This window comes from Dermochelys coriacea, chromosome 6, assembly GCF_009764565.3.
Source record: "Dermochelys coriacea isolate rDerCor1 chromosome 6, rDerCor1.pri.v4, whole genome shotgun sequence".
Taxonomy (NCBI): Eukaryota; Metazoa; Chordata; order Testudines; family Dermochelyidae; genus Dermochelys; species Dermochelys coriacea.
In genome coordinates this window covers 53034569-53057915 of record NC_050073.1, presented here as the reverse complement: position 1 = coordinate 53057915, position 23347 = coordinate 53034569, and the positions used below count along the sequence as shown (strand labels likewise).

At 44.4% G+C, this 23347-nt stretch overlaps 1 protein-coding gene across 7 annotated transcripts in view; it reads right to left on the bottom strand.

Annotated features, from left to right (window-relative positions):
• The window catches only part of TSPAN18 (tetraspanin 18), a 190484-nt gene that overhangs the window by 82526 nt on the left and 84611 nt on the right, over nucleotides 1-23347 (bottom strand). For 4 of the 7 annotated variants that reach the window (XM_038406397.2, XM_043516369.1, XM_043516371.1 and 1 more), the window contains one exon: nucleotides 5184-5312. The gene's annotated coding sequence lies outside the window, so the exon portion shown is untranslated. Of the gene's footprint in view, nucleotides 1-1509; nucleotides 1534-3920; nucleotides 3954-5183; nucleotides 5313-23347 lie in introns of those variants that run through there. The other 3 variants (XM_043516373.1, XM_043516370.1, XM_043516372.1) reach the window with 2 other exon arrangements.

The window sequence follows — 23347 nt, the reverse complement described above, 5'->3', positions numbered from 1 at the left end:
CAGAGAAGCCTAAGCAGGTACATAGCTGTCATCCATATAGGCCAGAGGTAGGCAAACTGTGCCCGGCGGGCCACATCCAGACTGTGGGACCCTCCTGCCTGGCCCTTGAGCTCCCAGCCGGGGAGGCTAGCCCCCGGCCCCTCCCCTGCTGCCCCCATCCCTTGCAGCCTCAGCTTGCCATGCCGCCAGCACTCTGGGCAGTGGGGCTGCGAGCTCCTGCTGGGCAGCACGGCTGAGTCAGTCACTGGCCTGCCCCAGTGCTCTAGACTGCGTGGCGATGTGGCTGGCTCCGACAAGGCAGCATAGCTGCCAGTCCTGGTGCTCTGACTGAGATGGTAAGGGGGTAGGGGGGTTGGATAAGGGGCAGGGAGTACCAGGGGGCAATCAGGGGATGGGGTGGTTGGATGGGGTGGAGGTTCTAGGGGGACGATCAGGGGATGGGGAACGGGAGCGGGTTGGATAGGCGTGGGAGTCCCAGGGGGCCTGTCAGGGGGTGGGGGTGTGGATAGGGGTCGGGGCAGTCAAGGGATAGGGAGCAGTGGGGGTTGGATGGGGGTGGGGTCCCCAGAAGGGGAGGTCAGGGGACAAGGAGCGGGGGAGGGTTGGATGGGGCTGGGCTTCTGAGGGGGGGTAGTCAGGGGGCAGGAAGTTGGAGGGGGCAGATAGGGGGCGGAGGCCAGGCTGTTTGGGAAGGCACAGCCTTCCCTACCCAGTCCTCCATACAGTTTCAGAATCCCACTGTGGCCTTCAGGCCAAAATGTTTGCCCATCCTGGATATAGGCACCTCTCTGAAGTGACTCTTGTTCTTTGCTCTCAGGTTTCATTTATATATAGAGTCTCTAGCTGTCCTTATTGTGAAAAACCACCTCACAAATGTGAACTTAGTAGAAATGCAGAGATGGTCTACACGAGTCTGCAGAGAGCCGGGAACAATAGCTCAGAGAAGTGTGAACTGTCCCATTTATCCCAATGAGTGTTAACTTAGATGCCCAATGACAATAATTCAAATGTCAAAATTGTTAACTATTTCATTGCTCATGTGAGAAAGGTACATGAGGGTCACAGTTCTGCACACTTCACTGTGAGCGACGTTTGTCCCAGGTTTGAGGTGCTTTCAGCCCCAGCTAGCTGACCCAGCTGTGGGGAGGTGAGAACCCAGTTCCAATTCAACTGACTGGAAACTACCCACTGTGCAGTGAGGACACAGGCTAAATCGCTCCTGTGCAGACAGTCCTCCAATAGCCTTTCCAAAATTCTCCTCTCATAGGATATGCCTGCCTTTTAGTGCTCCCATCTGACCTAATGTAACATTATGGGCAGTCCCTGCCTCAGTTTCCCTTCTCTCAGAGGCCCGTAAGACCTCCACACAGTCCAAAAGGGTGTAAGAAAAAATTCCCCTGCCGGGACTCTACTTTATTAAATACAAATAAACTTGAAATAAATTCTCTTCCCTTGGGCTTAGGGGCTGCACAGCTGCCATCCTGGGGGCCTCTGCTTTTCAGTCCTGACCTCTCTGGCCTGTAATCACTCCTGCTGGCTCAGGGATTAGACAACCCTCCTCTCCAGAAACTGTGGTCTCTTAGAGCTCCTCTTCCTTAGGAGAGCATCTCTCTCTCTCTGAGCACCTCCCTGCAACTGAGCCCTGATGTTTGTTTTATCAGGCCCAGGTGCTCATTATTCAATTAATTACCAAGATAGGCCAGTTCCCCTTAAATTAGCTCATCATGGGTAGTCTAGGACCAAACTCTGCTTTAAGAGGCCAGCAACCCCATGACATCCTCTCAGCGGATGGACAAGTTCTCCTGCAATTGATACAACTGACAGGGGAAAAAAATCCCAAAGCATCTCAACTCAAAGACCCACAAAATATGCACACACACACAGGCAAGTGCTGAAAGAGTGAAAGCACAGTAACGTAGCTAGGGCTTTGCCCTGGGAACACTCAAACCTGGGGAAGCTAATCTGGGCTGCTAAAACCCATGAGCCAATCTCCCAGGTTAACTCTGCAGTGTAGACACAGTCTCAGGATACATCATTACTGCAGAGTTAGCTTGAGTTCTTACTTGAGTATTGCCCTTAACCCTCCACTCCTCTAACACACAAAACCCTCTCACTTTAATTTAGTGGAGCTTTAAAACCAGACTTTGGCCTGGCCGCCAATCAATAGAATTAATTTTGCAGTGAAGACATACTCCATGTTGTCACCAGGGAAATGGGGTTGATCCAGTGTTAGCGGAACTAGTCTCTGTCACTGAATGGAATGAAGAGAGCACAAGATGTGCAGATAAGTAGGCAGCCAAAACTGGCACAAGCCACCAAATTGCACCACATAAGACTTCAGTCTCAAGCAGTTTTACAAACAAAGCAGGAGTAGGGGAGGCATCCATGGTCTTCAGTTTGTTAACCCTCAGCTTTCTTTGTTAGCCGAGGACATGGGACTATATCTATCCTCTTTCCCACACTTCATTTTCTACCACTGTTTGCAGCTAAGGCGAACTGAGTAACAGGTAATGCTTGGCTCAATGGCACTTCATTCAGCCTTGCTAGGTCTCCAAACCCAGCCTTCATTCCACCAGAAGGTATAAGCCTAACCGAATGAAAGTTGGGAACATCATACAAACAGATGGCATGTTCTTTGGAAAGGCAGAACCAAGTTATAACAGAGTCCTACAATTCTGGAAATGGTCGTTAAGGACCTGTAAACTGGGAGCAAAGGGAAGAAACTGCAAGTGGGTCACCGTGCTAATGTCCAGCCACCTGCTGGGTCACCGTGCTAATGTCCAGCCACCTGCTTATCTCTAAAACAAGATAAAATGAAAGGCAAAGAGATCTTTATTGGATGCAAATGGGTTACAGGAAAATTCACAGTAGCAGCCTTTGCTCTTAACACTGCAGCAAAGCCTTAATACTTTCTGTTATTTAGCATGATCAACTAAACAGGGACTAGAGACTCAAGGTGAAATCCATTGCATGTACTGGACACAGGCACAGACACAGAAATCCACCTTGATCCCTCTTGTCTACATATTTCATGCACAAAAGCAGAACAAAACTCATGAAGAGATGGAAAGAAGCTGATTATAAAAATCAATCTTTTGAATTAGTTTAGCAAGATGCTGCTTTTCCCATATGCTTAGAAGTGCTCTGTATGGAGTCTCAAACAATAGGCAAGGCTAGGTGTTGGAGTAAAAACAAGGGACTCTCTACTGGTACCCACTCTCCATTTCCCCTGATGTCGGGTTGTCATTTTGTGGGTTTTTTGGTGACTGCACTAAGAGGGGTAAATGGCTCCCAACTAGAGAAATGCAGCTTCTGACAGAACCACCACCAGGATTTATATTTTGAGTGTGCCTTGTACTCCACAACACCAACTCTAATGCAATCCTTTTAAAAGCTAGCAGCAGGATAAGTGTGTGAGAATGGGAGAGTACATGTGGCATATCCTATGCAATTCGTCTTCCTAGGATTTCTGAAACTCACAAAGGAGTTAAGTCTGGCAGGGATACCAAGGAAGGAAAATCCCAGAGGCAAATGCTTTCTGCTCCTCTAAGACATGCGGCAGCCAACCTCCAAGTAGAACTCAGCTGAAAAGGTTGAATTGGTTATGGCATTTAAAATCAATGGATAATTTGACTTTGGACTCAACAGGCAACCCTTCTTCCCCTCCAAACACTAAATCCATGCAACTCTATCCCCAAGGCTTAGAAAATACTATGCTGATAAATACAGTCATTATAGTAAAATTTTATAGGCTATGTTACATTGCCTTGGCCAATAAATCTTGTTATCAGTGGCTTACTTGGTCTTTGTTAAACCAGTCCAGATGCTTTAGAAAGAAAGTGATTGATCTAGCACTGAAATTGGCCCAAAACCTCCCAATGACACGAAGCAACAAGATTAAAATTTTGCTCTTTACTCACAGAGGGTAACTCAGCTCTGACAGTCTATGCTCCCTGAAAACACAGAAAAAGGGACACCAGGGTAAAGGATAGAAAACAGAGGCTGACTACCAGGAAAAGCTTCCCTCCAGGAGGATCACTTAGGATGTTGGACAGTTTCCCAAAGGTAATGCTGGGAGCACTGATTCATCTAAAACTAGATTGGACAATGTTCTGGTGAGGTCTGTAGGGAAGGACCCTTCATTGGCCTTTATGTAGAGGGAAGGGGTTGTCTAAACAAGATCTATTAGGGATGCTTCAGCTCTAATTTCAATGATTATATGTTCTACTGCTTCTTCCACCAAGTCCCTTCAGTAAATACTGCCAGAGGCTACAGCATTCATCTAAGAAAGGGCTGGGGCCAGTATACAGAGGGACACAGAGATCCTCCAGCAATGTCAAACCAGATGCAAGGACACCAAATTCATACAGTCCAGCCAACTTGTCTATGAGAGAAACTGAAATTCAGCTCAGAGTCCAGCACCAGAGTGCTCCAGTGCCACTGACAAAACTGCCCCAGATAGTCTCCAGCGAGAGAAGATAACACAACAGCTTTGCATTCCTCTTTAGTTTTCAGCAATATTGTTCTTCCTACAGGCATCTAACACAACTCACTGCCCTGCCAGGCCCTGAATAATGATGGATAAAAATGCTCCTGTGTTCTCACAGAGAAAAGTCTGTGGGTACCAGTCACTACAGGCAAATACAAGATGCCAAGTAGAAGGCATCAAATTTTATGATCTGAAACACACACCGTAGGCACTCATGCTAAACCAAACATGGCTAGTGCAGCCCGATGGGGCTTCTAACAAGGACCTGCGGGTGGCCAGCCTTCTCAATACAGTGCAGGAAACAGAGTCCTCAAATCACCTTCTACTAATTGCATCTGCAGTGGTCAAGGGTTAAGAGGGAGTTAAATAGATTAATTCTATTAGACTCTGGAATAGTGTCTCAAGGGAAATAGGGAAAATTCCATCATTTACAACAAGACAAGGGAATACACTGCAAGGGAGCTATGTTGGCCTATTTGAGGATTAGGGAGTGGGAATAGAAGGTGCCATCTTTTCTAGCTCCCATTTCCATGAGTCAGCATAATGCAGAGTTTCACCCCTAGAGCTACATTGTGGTGCAGCCACTCTAGAAACAAACCAGGGAAGATTCTCAGCTGAAAGCAGCACAGTGAACAAGCACTGGCCAGCCTAGTGCCAGCAGAGTTAGAAGTGCTAACAGAGCCGCCTCCCTTACCTGAATGCTGCCCGGTGACAGGTTTTCAGCGCAATACTTGTTCTTTTCCAGAAGTCAGGTTGAGGTAAGCATGCGTTGATCAGGATCTCCTTTCTTCAGTGACCTGCTGGTGCTACTGGGCTGACTGACCTGTCAGGGACAACAAACAAACAAAATAAATATACCCGAGTGTCAGGAACTGGGTGTAGATTTCAGCCTTCATTTAGTCACTTCTGTTTATGCAGGCACTTGTCAAAAGTACCTTGAGTGCCAGAATTAACTCAATGAAAACACACAACTTCTCCTGGCATAAATGCAGCAAATTCCCCAAGGGGCAATCCCTTTTCACTCCTCAGTGCCACACCTAAGTAGCCAGCAGGGCACAGTGGGCCCTTTACAGAGAAGGAGGAATCTGTCCCCCAAGGCTATGAAGCATTAACAGAGTTGCTCTGCATCTGTTACTGACTCTTCAGGAGCAGAGCGGCCTCCCCAGAGGTTACATAGGGTTTCATGATTGGCACATTCACAGAGTCATGGATTCCATGACCTCCAGGCATAGAGGCAGCATGGAAAGAGGCTAGAAGGTGGGGATGAAAGGAAAGCAGCATCAAGGCCAGCATGGCTGGTAGAATGAAAGAAATAAGGACACAATAAATGAGATCCAAGATGTAAGCTGGGGCAGACATTTGAAAGATGAAGACAAGAAATGTAAACTCAGTGAAGTGGCAGTGGGAGCAAAGGGAGCACTGAAAGAGGGAGAGGGATGATCTGACTGGGCAAGGAAGATGTATTTTGGATGCACTGGCATGGAGTGACAGGAATGACAAGGAGGTTGGAGAGGAAGAGGCTGTAGTGATCAGGGAAAAACAGTTTTTGCCTTTGGGACAGAAAGGTGGGAGCAGATTGTCAACAGGTTGTGAGGAAGTTACAAGACTTGGTAACAGTCGGGATGTGTAGGAAGGCAGAGAGGGTAGAGTCAAAGATGACCCCACGGTAGTGATGCTATGTGACCTGGAGGAGACCTACTGTCCACAACAGTGGAGAAGGGCAAAAGTGGAGAGGGGGGTTGGGAAGAACAAGAAGGAGCTCGTTTTTATCCCTGTTAATTAGAGCTGCCAGTGAGCCACCCAGGATGAGGTGATGGAGAGACTAGGGTGACCAGACGTCCCAATTTTTAGTTCTTTGTTCTGAGTCCCAACCAATGCATGGTCAGGACGCCATTTGTCCCGATATTGTGGCTTTGGCCGCTCCGGCGGGGTTTTTTTTTTTTTGCTTCGGCAACTCCGCTCCAGCCACCTTTTTTTTTTTTTTGGCTTCCCCCATGTGTCCCAATATTTTGCCCATTTCATCTGGTCACCCTAGGAGAGAGACACTGGCTAGAGAGAAAGAGGACAGGAAATAAAAGCTGAATCCCTGTGAACGGATAAAGTCTCTCAGGGATGAGGTATGGAGTGAGAAGAGAAGGGGCATCCCAGGACAAAACACCGTGCAACTTCCCCCTCTTCCTCCATTTTCTGTGCAACTCCCAAGGAGATGCTGAATGAGCCATTTAGAAGTAGGAGTTGAACAAAGAGAGGAGTAGACTGAAAAAGCCGAAGGAGGAGTTGTTATCGGGGAGGAAGAAGTGATCAGCAGCATCAACCACTGCAGAAAGTTCAAGGAGGAGGACGACAGAGAAAGGGGCCACAAGGATTGCCCAGGGAGAGACTATTCAAAACTTTGTCGACTGAAGTTTCACTGGTGTGGGGAGGGTGGAAGGCAGATTGGCAAGTTTCTGGCTGTGTGTTTCAGAGAAGTAGTAGTTGTAAATAGTAAGAAGAAGGCAGCAAGCGGATGGTGAAGGTGTAGGGAGGCAATGAGAATGGACAAAGATACATGACTAGCCAGGAGGGGATGGGTTCCATGGGAAAAGTTGGAGGGAATGTACATAGTGAATAAACAAAAGACCTTGTAGTCAGTGTTTGGGGTAAAGGAGGAAGGGCCCTTGGGAGAGAAGCAGGTAGAGGAAGGTTGTACCAGATCTTCTTAGTCTTCCCCTTGGAGAAGTCAGTAGGATGCTGGGAAGAGAGGGAGGAGAAGCACATGCCATACAGAGTAGTTGCTCTGCACCTCTCTCCCTCTCTACAGAGCAACATTGGGTCTGGATCGCACTCTCACTGACAGATGGGATTCAGACAGGAACTGGCGCAACACAAACCTATGCCAAGTGGTTACAGGGCTTCTCTCTCTCCTCACATTCCCCCTTCACCACTTCTCTCCTCTGACTAGCACAGCTCTGGCATCCCCTGTGCCCTTTCTAGTGCCAGATGTCACATGTCGGTCTGGAGTTTTAGCCTCTTACAGCATAGGGGGCCGGAGAGCGTAACAAATGCATTCATGGTTCAGGAGAAAAGATAGAAGACAAGCTCCTTTCAATCACCCACCAGACTATCCCGGTGAACCACACTGAGATAGGGGGTGCAGCACAGCATACCAAGTCTCAGTTCCCTATTGTGCTCTCTGAATGAGCCAGCCAGCATGAGCTAGCACAGCACTTATTTTGCTAGCCAGCAAAATGTAAATGTCATTAGTGTTCAGCAAGCTGGTGAGTGCTAATGTCATGCCAGGGCGTGTTCAATTAGATCCCTATCGTGCACACTGTATCAGCATCTCTCCCCTCCACCCCCTACAATACCTTTGCCTTCCCCAGACAGTGTTATTTCATACATCCCAGATTTAAAAAAGGATGGAAACCTGAACTCTAAATGTTGGGACCAGGTCTGACACAGCCAGACTTGTGACACATACACCTCCTATGTCGTTAATTCAGCGTTCGTAGAATGGTAGCATAGTCCCCTGGTCTAACAGCTACACAAACAGTCAGGAAGTCTGGCTTCTATTCTTGGCTCTGACACTGGCTTGCTACATGACCTTAGGCAAGTCAATTAGGAATACATTTTCAGCTAAATCTTCCCCCCATCTTTCACATATGTACACATACCTACTTGCTCCCTGAACTTCACAGATGCAAGCACTTAAGGCTGCTATATATTCCAAACAGATGCACCTATGCAAGTGCTAGACTATTTAAAGGGAGAAAAGTAGTACTGACATGAGTGCAGCCGGTTGCACGTACAAAGCGTAAGCACAGATGCTTGTGTGTGCAATTTGGTTCATGCACATGAGTAGATTCCCCATGGAAATGGCCTACCTTGCTTGTCACCATGAAGTTTTTCTCCTTCCCCCCCTGCTGCTGGTGATGGCTCATCTTAAGTGATCACTCTCCTTACAGTGTGTATGATAAAACCCATTGTTTCATGTTCTCTGTGTGTGTGTGTATATAAATCTCCCCACTGTATTTTCCACCAAATGCATCCGATGAAGTGAGCTGTAGCTCATGAAAGCTTATGCTCAAATAAATGTGTTAGTCTCTAAGGTGCCACAAGTACTCCTTTTCTTTTTGTGAATACAGACTAACACGGCTGCTACTCTGAAACATGGAAATTTACTCCATTAATCTCTTTAAACCCTGTTTCTTCAAATGTACAATAGGGATATTTTCCTGCCTCTTGTGGGGGCTAATTCATTCATGTTTATAAAGTGAGACTATCTGATGGAAGGTTTCATAGGCAGGTGCACAAATTACTATGAATCATCAAAGATTTGATTCAGTGACATTTTTAGTAACAATTTTCCCTTTCCATTAAGAAGGTATAGTGCTGCCCTTGTAGGTAATGACTGTTCATTGTCTGAGGCCATTTCAACCGATGCACCACTAGAAACAGAAGCACAGGGCTGTAACATATTTCAGAGTAGCAGCCATGTTAGTCTGTATTCGCAAAAAGAAAAGGAGTACTTGTGGCACCTTAGAGACTAACAAATTTATTAGAGCATAAGCTTTCGTGAGCTACAGCTCACTTCATCGGATGCATTTGGTGGAAAAAACAGAGGAGAGATTTATATACACACACACACAGAGAAAATGAAACAATGGGTTTATCATACACACTGTAAGGAGAGTGATCACTTAAGATAAGCCATCACCAGCAGCGGGGGGGGGGGGGGGGAGGAAAACCTTTCATGGTGACAAGCAAGGTAGGTTAATTCCAGCAGTTAACAAGAATATTAGAGGAACAGCGGGGGGGGGGGGGGGGGGGGAGAAATACCATGGGGAAATAGTTTTAACTTTGTGTAATGACTCATCCATTCCCAGTCTCTATTCAAGCCTAAGTTAATTGTATCCAGTTTGCAAATTAATTCCAATTCAGCAGTCTCTCGTTGAGTCTGTTTTTGAAGCTTTTTGTTGAAGGATAGCCACTCTTAGGTCTGTGATTGAGTGACCAGAGAGATTGAAGTGTTCTCCAACTGGTTTTTGAATGTTATAATTCTTGATGTCTGATTTGTGCCCATTCATTCTTTTACGTAGGGACTGTCCAGTTTGGCCAATGTACATGGCAGAGGGGCATTGCTGGCACATGATGGCATATATCACATTGGTAGATGCGCAGGTGAACGAGCTTCTGATAGTGTGGCTGATGTGATTAGGCCCTATGATGGTATCCCCTGAATAGATATGTGGACAAAGTTGGCAACGGGCTTTGTTGCAAGGATAGGTTCCTGGGTTAGTGGTTCTGTTGTGTGGTGTTTGGTTGCTGGTGAGTATTTGCTTCAGACTGGGGGGCTGTCTGTAAGCAAGGACTGGCCTGTCTCCCAAGATCTGTGAGAGTGATGGGTCGTCCTTCAGGATAGGTTGTAGATCCTTGATGATGCGTTGGAGAGGTTTTAGTTGGGGGCTGAAGGTGATGGCTAGTGGCGTTCTGTTATTTTCTTTGTTGGGCCTGTCCTGTAGTAGGTGACTTCTGGGTACTCTTCTGGCTCTGTCAATCTGTTTCTTCACTTCAGCGGGTGGGTATTGTAGTTGTAGGAATGCATGATAGAGATCTTGTAGGTGTTTGTCTCTGTCTGAGGGGTTGGAGCAAATGCGATTATATCGTAGCGCTTGGCTGTAGACAATGGATCGAGTGGTATGATCTGGATGAAAGCAAGAGGCATGTAGGTAGGAATAGCGGTCAGTAGGTTTCCGATATAGGGTGGTGTTTATGTGACCATCCCTTATTAGCACCGTAGTGTCCAGGAAGTGGATCTCTTGTGTGGACTGGTCCAGGCTGAGGTTGATGGTGGGATGGAAATTGTTGAAATCATGGTGGAATTCCTCAAGAGCTTCTTTTCCATGGGTCCAGATGATGAAGATGTCATCAATGTAGCGCAAGTAGAGTAGGGGCATTAGGGGACGAGAGCTGAGGAAGCGTTGTTCTAAGTCAGCCATAAAAATGTTGGCATACTGTGGGGCCATGCGGGTACCCATCGCAGTGCCACTGATTTGAAGGTATACATTGTCACCAAATGTGAAATAGTTATGGGTGAGGACAAAGTCACAAAGTTCAGCCACCAGGTTAGCCGTGACAGTATCGGGGATACTGTTCCTGACGGCTTGTAGTCCATCTTTGTGTGGAATGTTGGTGTAGAGGGCTTCTACATCCATAGTGGCTAGGATGGTGTTTTTAGGAAGATCACCACTGGACTGTAGTTTCCTCAGGAAGTCAGTGGTGTCTCGAAGATAGCTAATGTTATATTTTGAGTTGTATGTGTTCTCGTCAGAGACATATTTATTCATGTACCTTCAGTCATCTCTTATCATAGGGTTAGAAGGGATCACGAGGGTCATTTAGTCTAACCTCCTGCCAAGATGTAGGATTTGTTGTGTCTAAACCATCCAAGACAGATGGCTATCCAGCCTCCTTTTGAAAACCTCCAGTGAAGAAGCTTCCACAACCTCCCTCGGCAGTCTGTTCCATTGTCCTACCGTTCTTACACTTAGGAATTTTTTCCTGAGATTTAATCTAAATCTGCTATGCTGTAATTTGAACATATTCCATCTTGTCCTGCCCTCTGTGCTAAAGGAGAACAACTTTTGTCCATCTTTTTATGGCAGCCTTTCAAGAATCTGAAGACCGCTATCATATCTACCCTTAATTTCCTCTTTTCCAAACTAAACCTACCCAGTTCCTTCAGCCTTTGCTCATATGGCTTGCATTCCATCCCTTTGATCATTTTTGTCAATCACCTCTGGATCTTTCCCAGATTCGCTACATGCTGTCTATACATTGGTGACCAAAATTGAACACAGTACTCCAGCTGAGGCCTAACCAGCACAGAATACAGTGGTATTATCACTACTTGTAACTTGCATGCTTTGCCTCTGTTAATGCAACCTAAAATTGCATTCGCTTTTTTTGCAACAGCATCAAATTGCTGACTCTTGTTGAGGATGTGATCCACCACAACTCCCAGATCCTTCTTGGCAGTGCTGCTGCTAAGCCAGTTTCTCCCAATTCTGCATTTGGTTTTTCTTCCCTAAGTGTAGCACCTCACATTTGTCTTTGTTGAATTTCATTTTGTTGTCTATAGACCAGCTCTGAAATCAATCAAGATCTCTCTGAATTTTAACTCTATCCTCCAGAGTATTGACCACCCCCCTAGCTTTGTGTCATCTGCAAACTTCATCAGTATGCTCTCTAGGTCATCCAGATCATTAATAAAGATGTTAAACACCAGACCCAGAACAGATCCTAGTGGAACCCCACTTAAGACTTCCCTCCAACCTGACATCATTCCATTAATAGTTACTCTTTGTGGTTGTTTAACCAATTATGTATCCACTTAATGGTAGTTCCGTTGAGTCTACATTTCTCCAAGTTACTTATCACAATGTCATGTGGGACTGTGTTGAAGTCCAGATATATTATGTCCATCGCATTCCCCCAATCCACCAGTTACCCTGATCATGGAATATTATAAACAGAAAAGACTTATTAGGTCATTTAGTCCATCCCTCCTAGCCAATGAAAGATTGTGCCCTTCCTTGTCCAATATTTGGTCCAATCCAGTTCTGAACAGTGGAAGAAATGGGACTACCCTTCTTTCATTTGCCAGACCATTGCGAAGTCTAACAGATCTCATGATTAGGGACTTCTCATATAAAACTGTCTACATTAATTTCATCCCTTTACCCCCCAGCCCACCTATAATAAATCTGGTAACATGGTGATGTTAGTACTATAGAAGACAGGAAGCCATCTGCAGTAGGTCTGCCTCTCCAATAGATTAGGAGTTCAAATTCCTCTGCAACCTCTACACACTTTCATCTTGCTGATATCTACAGTTCCATTTATAGCCATTTGTCACCTTTGATAATTAAATCCAGTCATTGTACTGTCTGGTCTGATAAGTGCATTAGGAATTTAGTTTCACACTGTGGCTCCAGTTTGGACAGTAGATGCCAGTTTGTAGCTTCTTGCTGCTGTACCCTCTCTCTCAAATCCTGTGTCCAAAGCCTGCAGCCCAAGTACCCAAAGGTGATGGGGAAAAGTTCTCCACCACGAGGCTGAAATTAACTCCTACATCTTGCAGTCTATAAGGGCACTGGCACTGGATTGGTGTATGTAGAAGCAGAGCCATCAGTCTTTCTCGGTTCAGTGCCCAGCTCACTCTAACATCAAAGTGTTGTGTGACAGTGAGCAGATGCCCCCTCCATGTGCAGGCTCTACAGATTCTGTCTACCAGCTCTGACACCAGGGAAGAAAGGAGTCCCTCTTCTGTACACACCTCAGTGAAATTTCCTCATATGTGATCCCCCTTTCTCTGTACCCCTGCTGTTTCAAGAACAGCCTTGAGCATAATAAAAGTTCCTAGAGTTGTGCATAGCCACCCAAGTGTGCTCACACATGTCCCTTATACAATGTAATATTGAGATCTCCTCAAATTTGGTGTTTGTGGCTCACAGCCTTATGTTGGTTTCAAGAGCGCAGCTTGGTTCAGTGCTGGAGATAAGTTTTATTCAGCCCTGCTCACAGATCCTTCTCCTGCTTTGTTAGCTCTGTGGCACTGAGGGGTGTTAGCTCTGTGGCACTTCTCCTTTGTTAGCTTTGTGACACTGAGGGGTGGATGCCTTTCTTGTGGGTTTTTCTGCTCCCTCTATACTTCCACAATGACGCACATGGGCATAAAAACACAAACACAATTAACCAGGCACAATGAATGAATAGAGAGAGTGAGAGTGAGAGACAGAGAAGACAATGACGAAAGAAACATCTAAGCTGAATGTTTCTGTAAACCATGAGCAACACCAAACAGACATAAAACCAGCCAATTTCTCATTACATTTTACAGCTACCATGATGTAAATCTCTGTACATTAAATACAGCTAAGATGCAGCCACGGTCTTGGCACTAATTTGACAGATGCTGAGATGAGCTGCATCGTTAATCAACATCTCAGCCTGAAACATGGTAAAAAGCTGTCCGCTCCTTGTTGATGTGGGTATTTATTTACATAGACAGCTCACCAACATGCTGAAAGGCTGATGAGTATATGGTAGTTTTCCATTTTAAAGCATGCCACCAGGCACTCTGCATGAAGTGGGTCATCTGGCCAGTGTCACCGGTTTCCCTTTATTTCCTTTGGGGGTGCAGGGATGGGGCATCTCACCTCTGTGTCAGACATGACATATCACAGACTTGGCTCCTCATCAACAACTTGCTATCAGAACACAAGAAAGCACTTCCAGATTTGGCCTCTGCAGCAGCGCCACTCACTTCAAAGGCTCTGCACCAGCCTCAGGGACTTCGGTACCTTTGATACGAACATGTAAAAGTCCCTTGAACACAAGTTGTACACAGCTCCTTGTGCAAAAAAGGGGGAGCTAACTTAACAAGATAGGAAGTTAATTAAGTGGGTAAAATTCCACAGGTTGGGAGGACAGCTGAGGAATTATCTTTCTATCAGGTCAGTAATGAGGAATAAAAAACCCCTCACACAGACATTAACAGCTTGATATGAACTCATTGGCATTCCAGACTTGGTACAAGACTTTGGAGTTCCCCATAGTGGCATATACAGCAGGAGCTGTAGATCAGACACTGGGCAAAACACATTTTGCCCACCTGAGGGTGATGCTGGCAATGTGCCCATAGGCTCATACCTATCCAGCATAAAATGGACCAGGTTATAGCAACCCATCTCTTTCACATGAGAATTGAGCCCATGGAGACCATAAGCCCCATGTTGCAATGCTCTGTCATGGTCCCAGCTGTCTGGCTGCACTACACACAACAACACATGCTGAAGGGCCTGATTCTGCTCTTCGCGCAAATCAGGAACAGCTCAGTTGAAATCAGAGGTGGTAGTCTGGTGTAAGACCAGTGGAAGAATCAGAATCAGGCTCACAGTTTCCATGTAGCACACTTTATTGAAAAGGAAAGTAGCCATGGGCCATGCTGCAGCCCATGAAGTTTTGTTTTTGACCATCCCTGTATCAGAGAAATTAAAATGAGGTTCAGAGAGGGCAGAGCGGGAGATAATAGTGAACAGATGACCCACAAGCTACTTGATCAGGTGCTGAACAACTCCACTTCCTTTACCCCACAACATCTCCCTAGGCTGCTTGCCATTAAAAGACTGCATTGCTCATCCATTATCACTCAGCAGCATCTAAGAATGCAATTATTTCCTATTCTATGTATAGGAAAATACTGTGTGTTTGCTCAGATGCCACTCAACAGCACACCACGACTTTTTAATGGCAGCCACTGCAATAGTAACCCTCATGACATGGAGCATGATCAGCAAAAAGGTACTCTGCCCTACTGAACTAATTCTTCTCAAATTACTCACTAACAATCTATTTTGGGAACATTTTGGCTGTTCCAAGTTACTAGGGCTGTGGAATTTCTATGGATTTTTCTCCACATAACTCCTTGACCGCCCTCCAGAAAGATGTCTTCAAAAGGCCTTCCTGTCTTATTGTTACTATTTGCATTATAGTAGAACTTACAGGCTCCAACTGAGATTGAGCTAGAGCTGCCTCAAAAACTTGGGACTTCTAGGTGGCGAGAAATTTTGGTATTCTAAATCGGAATTGAAACAAAGTTTTTAAAAAATCCCCAAAAAAATTGATGTTCAGGAAAAACACTGACCTGACACATGGTGTCCTCCTGACAATGAAATTTGCTCCTTGGTGAACTGGCAGCTGTTGAGGTGACATTGACTTATGCAATGATCAGTGTTTATCCCTGGAACATTGCCCGTAATGTAGCGAAAGTTTTTCAAAATCCTGATTCGCTTCACAAGAAATTGTGGTTTTAAGTAAACTGGTGTTCCAAAAAACTCAAGTTTTCATTGTAAAATTTCTGATCAGCTCTAGACAGAGCTCAACTTTGCTAGATGATATACAAACATATAGTAAGGGACAGTTCCTGGCCCTGAGGAGCTTACAATCTAATTAGGCAGGACAGCAAAGAGTGGGAGAAACAAAGTACTATTATCCCCATTTCACAGATGGGAAACAGACAGAGAGATAAAGGAGTGACTTGTCCAAAAGATCGCACAGTCTGTCAGAGATGGGAAATGAACCAAGATCTCCTTAGTCTCAATCCAGTGCATTAGGTCCGAAGATTCCTTCTCACTCTTTGCCTTTCCCTCTGGGTTTTTTTTTATTAGTTGTGCATGATGTTCTGTAATTAAGTACTGTATAAAAGCCCATACTCAAAAATTCATCACCAATCCACTGACAACATTGTGAACAAAGAATTCCCATCTGGCATGCAGAAAACCTCCCCAAGGAGATTGATTTCTTTATGTCATATGCTGTGTGTATGGCAAAACACCTCCAGCATTCAAACAGGTTTTGATATATTTAATTGCAGGGCATTCTGCTGACCTGACCAATTAGAACAATGTTGCAGTGCATGTATTCCTGAAGCAGATGTTTCATACATTACCTGCACCTTATCAATCAACACAGTTAATACCCCTACCATATGAGATTATTTTGCAATTACATTGAAATGAATGATATTTTCTTGCAAAGGTTTCATTAATTATCCAGGCTTGCCAAGGGTAGGGATATGGAATATTTTCCCATCATCGCTGCCTCTCATTAATCTCAATGCCCTCCTGGCCCAAAATCTATTGGAGAAAGAAACTGAAGGTTCTTCCCGAGTGATAGGATTATATTATCTACTCTGAGGGAGCAGGGTCCCTAATAAAAACATCTGCATTAACAACGGCAATTTACAGGTTGTTCTTTTAACCAGCACTCCCTTTGTTTTTCTACGTTTAAAAAGTCTGGATTCTATGAACTACCATCTTCAGTGTAACCCTTTTAAAAATTATTTCTTTTTTATTGACTCAGGGAGTTGCAATTTCTGTTGGGCTTGAACTATTAATTGAGATTTGCTGTTGCCTTTCCCTTCCTTTCCCTGGGGGCAGACACTGGCTGCTCTTTGGAATTACGAGGCTCTAACACTAGTGCTTTCAGGTTCAAAGCTGCCACTTTATGAGTTCTGATAATCTGTGTATTTTGTACCACTCATTTTCTCAGGTCCTCTTCTCCCTCCTGCATCTCCTTCCTCACAGTCATCTGAGCAAGCACACTATAATGTCCAAGAATGACTGAAGCACCAGAGGAAAAGCTGAGCTCCAGACAATGTACAGCAGGGATCCGAGTCTGCATTGCTGGCAATTCAAGTATCCTGTGACAGAGAGCTTACTCTGACCAGTTTTTGATTCTCCCTTTCAGAATTTAGTGCCATTTGTTCATTCCATTGGAGGCTCTGGGCATCTCCAGCATAAATTTTTACTAGTTCAGTGCTTTAAGAGATTCCAAGGGAAATAACTGGTATGCAAGGGGGTATTTTATAGCCTTGTATATCTCTTCAACTCTCTCTTGGAATGCATGCTTAATACCTCATAGCTAGTATCTCTGGTTTATATCTTCTTCAGATCCCCTTTCTCTAAACAACTCCAGCCTTCCCACCAAACACAAAACATTCCTCTTAAGGTCCAATTATTTTTCTTTAAAAAGAAAAAACAAAGAAATAACAATTTTAAAGGACTTAGCATGATATTTCAAGAAAGATAAGCTCAAAAAAACCCATAACTGCATGGTAGAGACTGAGGGAGAAAGCCATAGGCAGGTATTTATGGAAAAGGATAAACAGTGCTATTCCATTATCCTCTAGAAATGAAGACTCAAAGCTTGTAAAAATTCCCTTCCCACCCCTCCACTCAATCTAAAACCGTTATGACCACAAACCAAAGCTATTACATATTGTGAGTCTTGGCATTTTCATCATCTTCCAAATATCTAGCACATGGCTCAAAGGTTTAAACATAAAGGTTTCACTAATTCAGGCCAATGAGTTTTGTGGTTAGTGCATGAAATGAGATTGCCAAGTGCAAAGGAAAATTGTTTTCTCTGAGCACAAAGAAAAACACTAAAACCCCTTAGCCCGCAAACTTTCTGCTTACCAACTCCTTGCCCCACCCACCCATTCCCTCATGAACTCCTTTATAAAATCAAAGGTAGTCCTAGCTCTGTTGACACAAAAAATAAACCCATAATTTAAAAAAGCAATGAATTTACCACAGTTCACTTTCAAATTATCAGTCACACTCTGCATAAGGCTGTTCTAGAGGGACAGATCAACATCATTGCAGAGTATAAATAAGATTCCTAATACAAATGCTGATGGGAGTTAACCAGATTAGAGCAGTTTTATATTAAAAGCAGCTTTTCACCAAGTCCTATGGTGAAGGGAGTCTGCTCTACAGCCTTAGCTAACAGGCAGTTGGTTTTTAGCTCATGTGCTAGAGGCTCATGCACTAAGTTCCAGAGATCCCAGGTTCAATCCCTCCCGCTGACAACCGGGGTCTGTCGGTGTTACACTATTCCCTGCTAAAATAGATGTACACATGCTAGCTCTGCTCAAGCTAACGAGGTAAAAAGTGACAATGTAGCCAAAGTGGCACGGGCAGCAACTTGGGCTAGCCTCTCAAATACAACCCCATCCACAGAGCCATCCCTAGGAGGGTGCAGGGCCTGGGGCAGAAGTGACAAATCCATCACTTCTGGGACTGACCCGCCACTTCTGGGACTGACCGTGCCAGCCAATCACACTGACCCATCGGGCCCCGCAAAGCACGAGGCCTGGAGCAATCACCCTGATTCACCGTACCCAAGGGATGGTTCTGCCCATCTGAGTACATGGGGGGGCCAAGAGTCTAGCTGCTGGGACCATATTGCTATTTTTAGCTCACTAGTCTGAGCAGAACCAGAGTGTGTATATCTATCCAAACTGGAAATTATACCTCCCAGCTGTAGTACAGATGTCACCCTTCGTGTTAGCTAACCAGGGTCTGATCATGCAACAGATCTACTCACTGAGGAAAGGCTGTAGGATTGGCCCCTAAAGGAAGAAGTGTCTCAGAATTTTCAAGCTTTTTGGCACCATCATCACCAACAATAGAGAGCCAGGAGCTGCGAGGGCCATTTTCAGAGTGATGCCAGAATGGATTATTGATAGCACAAATCTGTGTGGATGGAGCCCACTCCTCTGAGGCTTCCAAACACATATGCCCTAATTCATCATGGATGGCTATCTGAGAACATCAGTAGCTGGAAGGGGTGAAGAATCAGATCTTCTGGAAATAAACACACAGTGCACAATGAACCACACAGTACAAGGAGGGATTCAACGTTAACAAGGTGGTGGAAGATAGGATCATTCTGCCTTTTCCTCCAGTAGAAAGAAAACCTCATTTCCAGGAGACAGGCAGCTCTTACAACCCCACAGCATCTGAAAAAGGTATAATGGCTTCCTAACACTCAAATCCTTCAGGAGACAGCAAACTATAACAGACCACTTTTTATTTTTTTGCAATGCAAGGTAGAAAATGTGTGAGACAGTTCACTGGACCAAAACATATGTATTACTACCAAGAAACTTATTAGCAACCACAGCATGTGGTGAAAAGAAAAGATGAGGTCATGTTTTCCCCCAGCTAAAGCTCAGTTGTACAGCACCTTATGGCAGTTCTGTGTTGTATGGCATTTAGTGAAATTACAGTATGCAAGAGGGAACTACGGGGGGGGAGAGGGAAGGCTGTTTATTTCCTGTTGGTTACTTTCTCATGGCAAGCATTCTTGAGGACTCTTGCCAGTTTACATTACTAGCACATGTGTCCCATTCTCAACTGTTTTTCATTAGTTCTTCACTTTTTCTTTCCACCCCATCCCAGAGTTTGCTGTTCTCTCCTTCTTTGTTCAATGGCTTTAACAACTGGAAAGCTCCAGAGTACAATAGAAGCCAGAAAGCATGGAAGTGGAAAGTTAGTTTGGTTAATGTTGCATTATTAACACCACATACATGGTAACATGTATATAACACAGTGAGATGCCCCTGCTAATTCTGCAGCAATATCAAATGAACCCAGTGCCTAAAGTTCAGAGGATCTCAAAGCACTTTTAAAAGATGGGTATTTCGATAACCCCATTTTACAGATGGAGAAACAGAAACAAATCATGGTCACAGAATATCAGTGGAAAAAGTCACTCTGGTCTCTTGACACCCAGTAACCAGTACTAATCACCAGTGCACTGCCTCTCTGTTGCACAGTTAAAGCTAGAGAAGTAATTTTCCAGGACAAAGATGCTACAGCAACAGAGGCAGGGAATGATGCAATGCAAATCTTTAGGAGGCAAGTGGAAAACCCACCAGTTCTGAACTGGTGAACAGAAGAGGTCCAGAAATCATCAAAAAGAACTATGCTCCCATTGAAATAGGTAGCAAAAATCCCACTTGCTGCAGTGGAAGCAGGACTAAGCCCCCCAAAGAATATTGCCCATAGAGAGAGAAATCTTTTGGCCCACATTTTCAAGTCACTAGTGACTTTGAGTACCTCCATATCTGGGTGCCCAACTTTAGATGCTTTGAAGGGGGGTTGATTTTCAGAAAGTGCTGAGAACCTGGTCTCTGAGGATCATGACCCTTTAGCGGCCTCAAATTAGGCACACAGACTAGGAGGTACTCAAAGTCACTAGCCACTTTGAAAATGTGGGCTTTTTGTCTTGCTAATCTATGCCATATTTTATGCCCCCCCCATCCCTTAAAGCTCCACATCAGAACAAATACCTTATTTTAATATCTAATTTTCAAAACGTATGTTCTCTGCGCATGTGCTTATAACAATCCATAGAGGCTTGAAACCAAAACTTATTTTCTCAGCAATTTATTTTCCCTCCATTATGCTACTTTCTTCACTTGTAGGGTCTGCTCTTGAGAACTGGGTTATGCACTAAAGCAAATTGATTTTTGGTTCACTAGCTGAACGAAAATATGTGAAAATGTTTTTTGTTTCACATCAGCATGAAACAAAGATTTTTTGGTTTCCTCAGCAAAACAAAATACCAAAAAAAAAAAACCAAAACATTTGGGTCAGTTGAAACCAAGGCATTTTTCTTTGGGGCATGGATAAACACGAGGAGGAGGTGGCACATCCCCGTTTTATATCCTAGTAGGCCAGTGGTTATGACTCTCACCTACTATGGGGGGACCCAACTTTGAATCTCTGCTCTGGGGCAGGGACGTGAACCCTGGTCTCCTCACTCCCAAGACAGTGGTTTAACCATCAGGCTATTGGCTATTCTGGGGTACATTTCTCTCAATCTCTCCTGCTGAGCTGCTCTACTTTGTCTAAATAATTAAATATTCACTGAAAAGGGACTGGACCTCGGGTGTCCAGCTTCCCATGGGAGTGGCCTAACCACCAAGCTACAGAGTGTTCTCTCTTTCTCTGGCCCATTAATAGTTAAATAGTTATACAAAATGTAACAACTTCATCAGGAGAGACTGAAAGAGACCTTACCTCAGAATACACTATACCCATTAGTTAGAATACTTGCCTGGAATATGGAAGAGAATGGAAACTTGTGTTCAAATCAGGCAGGGTGAGGTCCTGAAGGTGGGTATTCCAGATGAGTGCTCTGACCATTGAGCCAGAAGGCAAAAGGGGGGCAAAGGCACCATCACCACCATGTGTTATGAATCTACCCCAAAACATTTATTTTTGGCCAAAACTATTTAGCAAATTTGACATGAATTTGTGAATAATTTTGGGTCAACCAAACAGCATTTTTTGATGAATAAACTCTTAGTCTGAAAATTTTTGCCCAGCTTCACTATGCACACTGGTTTGTTATTACAGGGTTATGCCTCACAAGTGGGGCTGTGCACCCTGTTTTATTTTTATAGGGTTGCCTGTGAATTCTTACTGCAAATGAGCATGCTTCACTGATGCCTAATTCCTTTCCTCACTAATTTGTATCGTTTCCGTTTCCGCCCCATTATTGCAATAAATGTCGCATTCTGCATATCAGCATTTCACACCATGCTGGAAACCATGAGAGAGGGAAGAGCACTACACTTCCTGCAAGAGCTTGAGCTGACTGAGGAAGCGTGTGAACAAAAAAGGAGTCTATTGGCCTGATAACATTAGCTTTTAAGAGAGCTCAGCTCTCATCTAAACCATTCCACGAGAATTATGGTCTATGGCAGGCAGAATATGGGCTAATTAGGCAGTTTGCTCTCAACAAACCACAAGAGGAAAAAACAACAACTTTAAATTGCTTGAACTCTCCGCTGAATTATTTGTTCTGGACTCATACAGAAATCAGGCTCCCACTAATATCACCACAGTTCTGTCTCAGCCACTAAAGCAGGTAGCTTTCTTCAAGGTCTATATTCCATTCTAGATTAAGCCAGAGCTATAAAAGATCTTCAGAATGTGACTTCCAGATGCTGTAAGCTGAGCAGAGCTCCTTTAGAGGGGAAATCTCTCTTTTGGCTCACCTGGGAAAAACTGCTGCCTACAATCCATTATTAGTTAAGACAGCTTATAGCGTCTGGCTACCAGTTGGCAAGATTCAGCAGTCTGCAGACAGCTGAGGCAAGGACCATAAAGGAATAGTTTCAAACAGCTGAGAAATGTTCTCAGGTGCATGGGAAGTCAGCCCAGGAATCAGGAGAAGGCTGTGGGTTCATGAAACTCACTCTTTTGCAAATGTGCAGCCCAACCCATGCTTTAGACACCAGGTCATGAAGGAAAGTTTAAATCTTTGAGATTTTGAAGTCAGAAGCTACCCAGGCAGAACTATTTATTCAACTCAAGTGTATCTAACTGAAGAATCAGATGCCTCCTGTAACTTGAAATAAGCAACTGAGTCCCACAAAGGTGAAAAGATGAAAACGGCATGGGCATGACTGGCCATCAAGAGTGCCCTACAACATATGTGTCAGAACCTCAGGAGTAGGATATATGATGCTAAAGCCCCTTCCCCAACAATGCTCCCTCAATATGGGATAAGTGGCATCATTTAAGGGAAAGAAATAGCTTGGGATTGGTAAGAGGGATGAAGAAGATTCAACAACTGGCTTTCATCACAGCAGAGGAGAGGAGAAATAGTTTCTTATGCTCAACCAGCAGACAGACAGACAAAGAGACACCCCCTTTGCCCTCTCTTAAGCGTTAATTTGCTAAGTCAGACAAACTGGTGCGCCCTTAAGCAGGTTGCCTTCCTTCAGATGAGCATGTGTGTCTGCCCAACACTGAAACAAGAAAATACCTCATTTAAAAAAAAAAACAACCCACAAAAAAACCACCACCACCAAAACCATGAGAGGCAACATCCCAGCTCCAGATTCTGGGACAATCCCCAATAAGCCATTTTTCATCATACTGCAATCAGCACACCCAGACTGCATAAGGAGCTCTTGAAGTAAAACACTGAGACCCTAGCTGAAAGGAAACAAGGTGCTATATACTTCAGGGACCAACAAAAGGAGCAGAAAGACACAGTAAAGCAAATTCCGAAAGGCCTGATTCACAATACCTAACTGGCTTGTTGGCATATGGAGAAAAACTGGAGAAGTATGAGAGACATTCCCATGAGGTTAGACACAAACGAGTATCTAATATTCTGGGCATAAAGGTACCAGGAAACTTATGTGATGTCAGGCAGAGAATGAGAATCATCAATTTTCATCGTGGTAAAAGTTAAACAGCAGGATGCCTCAAGGTTCTGTGTTAAGACTGGAGTACGTTGTGTAGTACATTTCACAATGAAAGGAGTGTGAACGGTATGGTGGCAAGACTTGCAGATGACACAATTTAAGTAAAGACTGAAGAAAACTGAGTAACATCAGAGGGGCCTAACAAAGCTAACCAAATGGACAAAACAATGGCAGATGAAACTCAATGTTGACAAATGCAAAGTTATTCACATAGAAATAGTGTGAACTACATATGC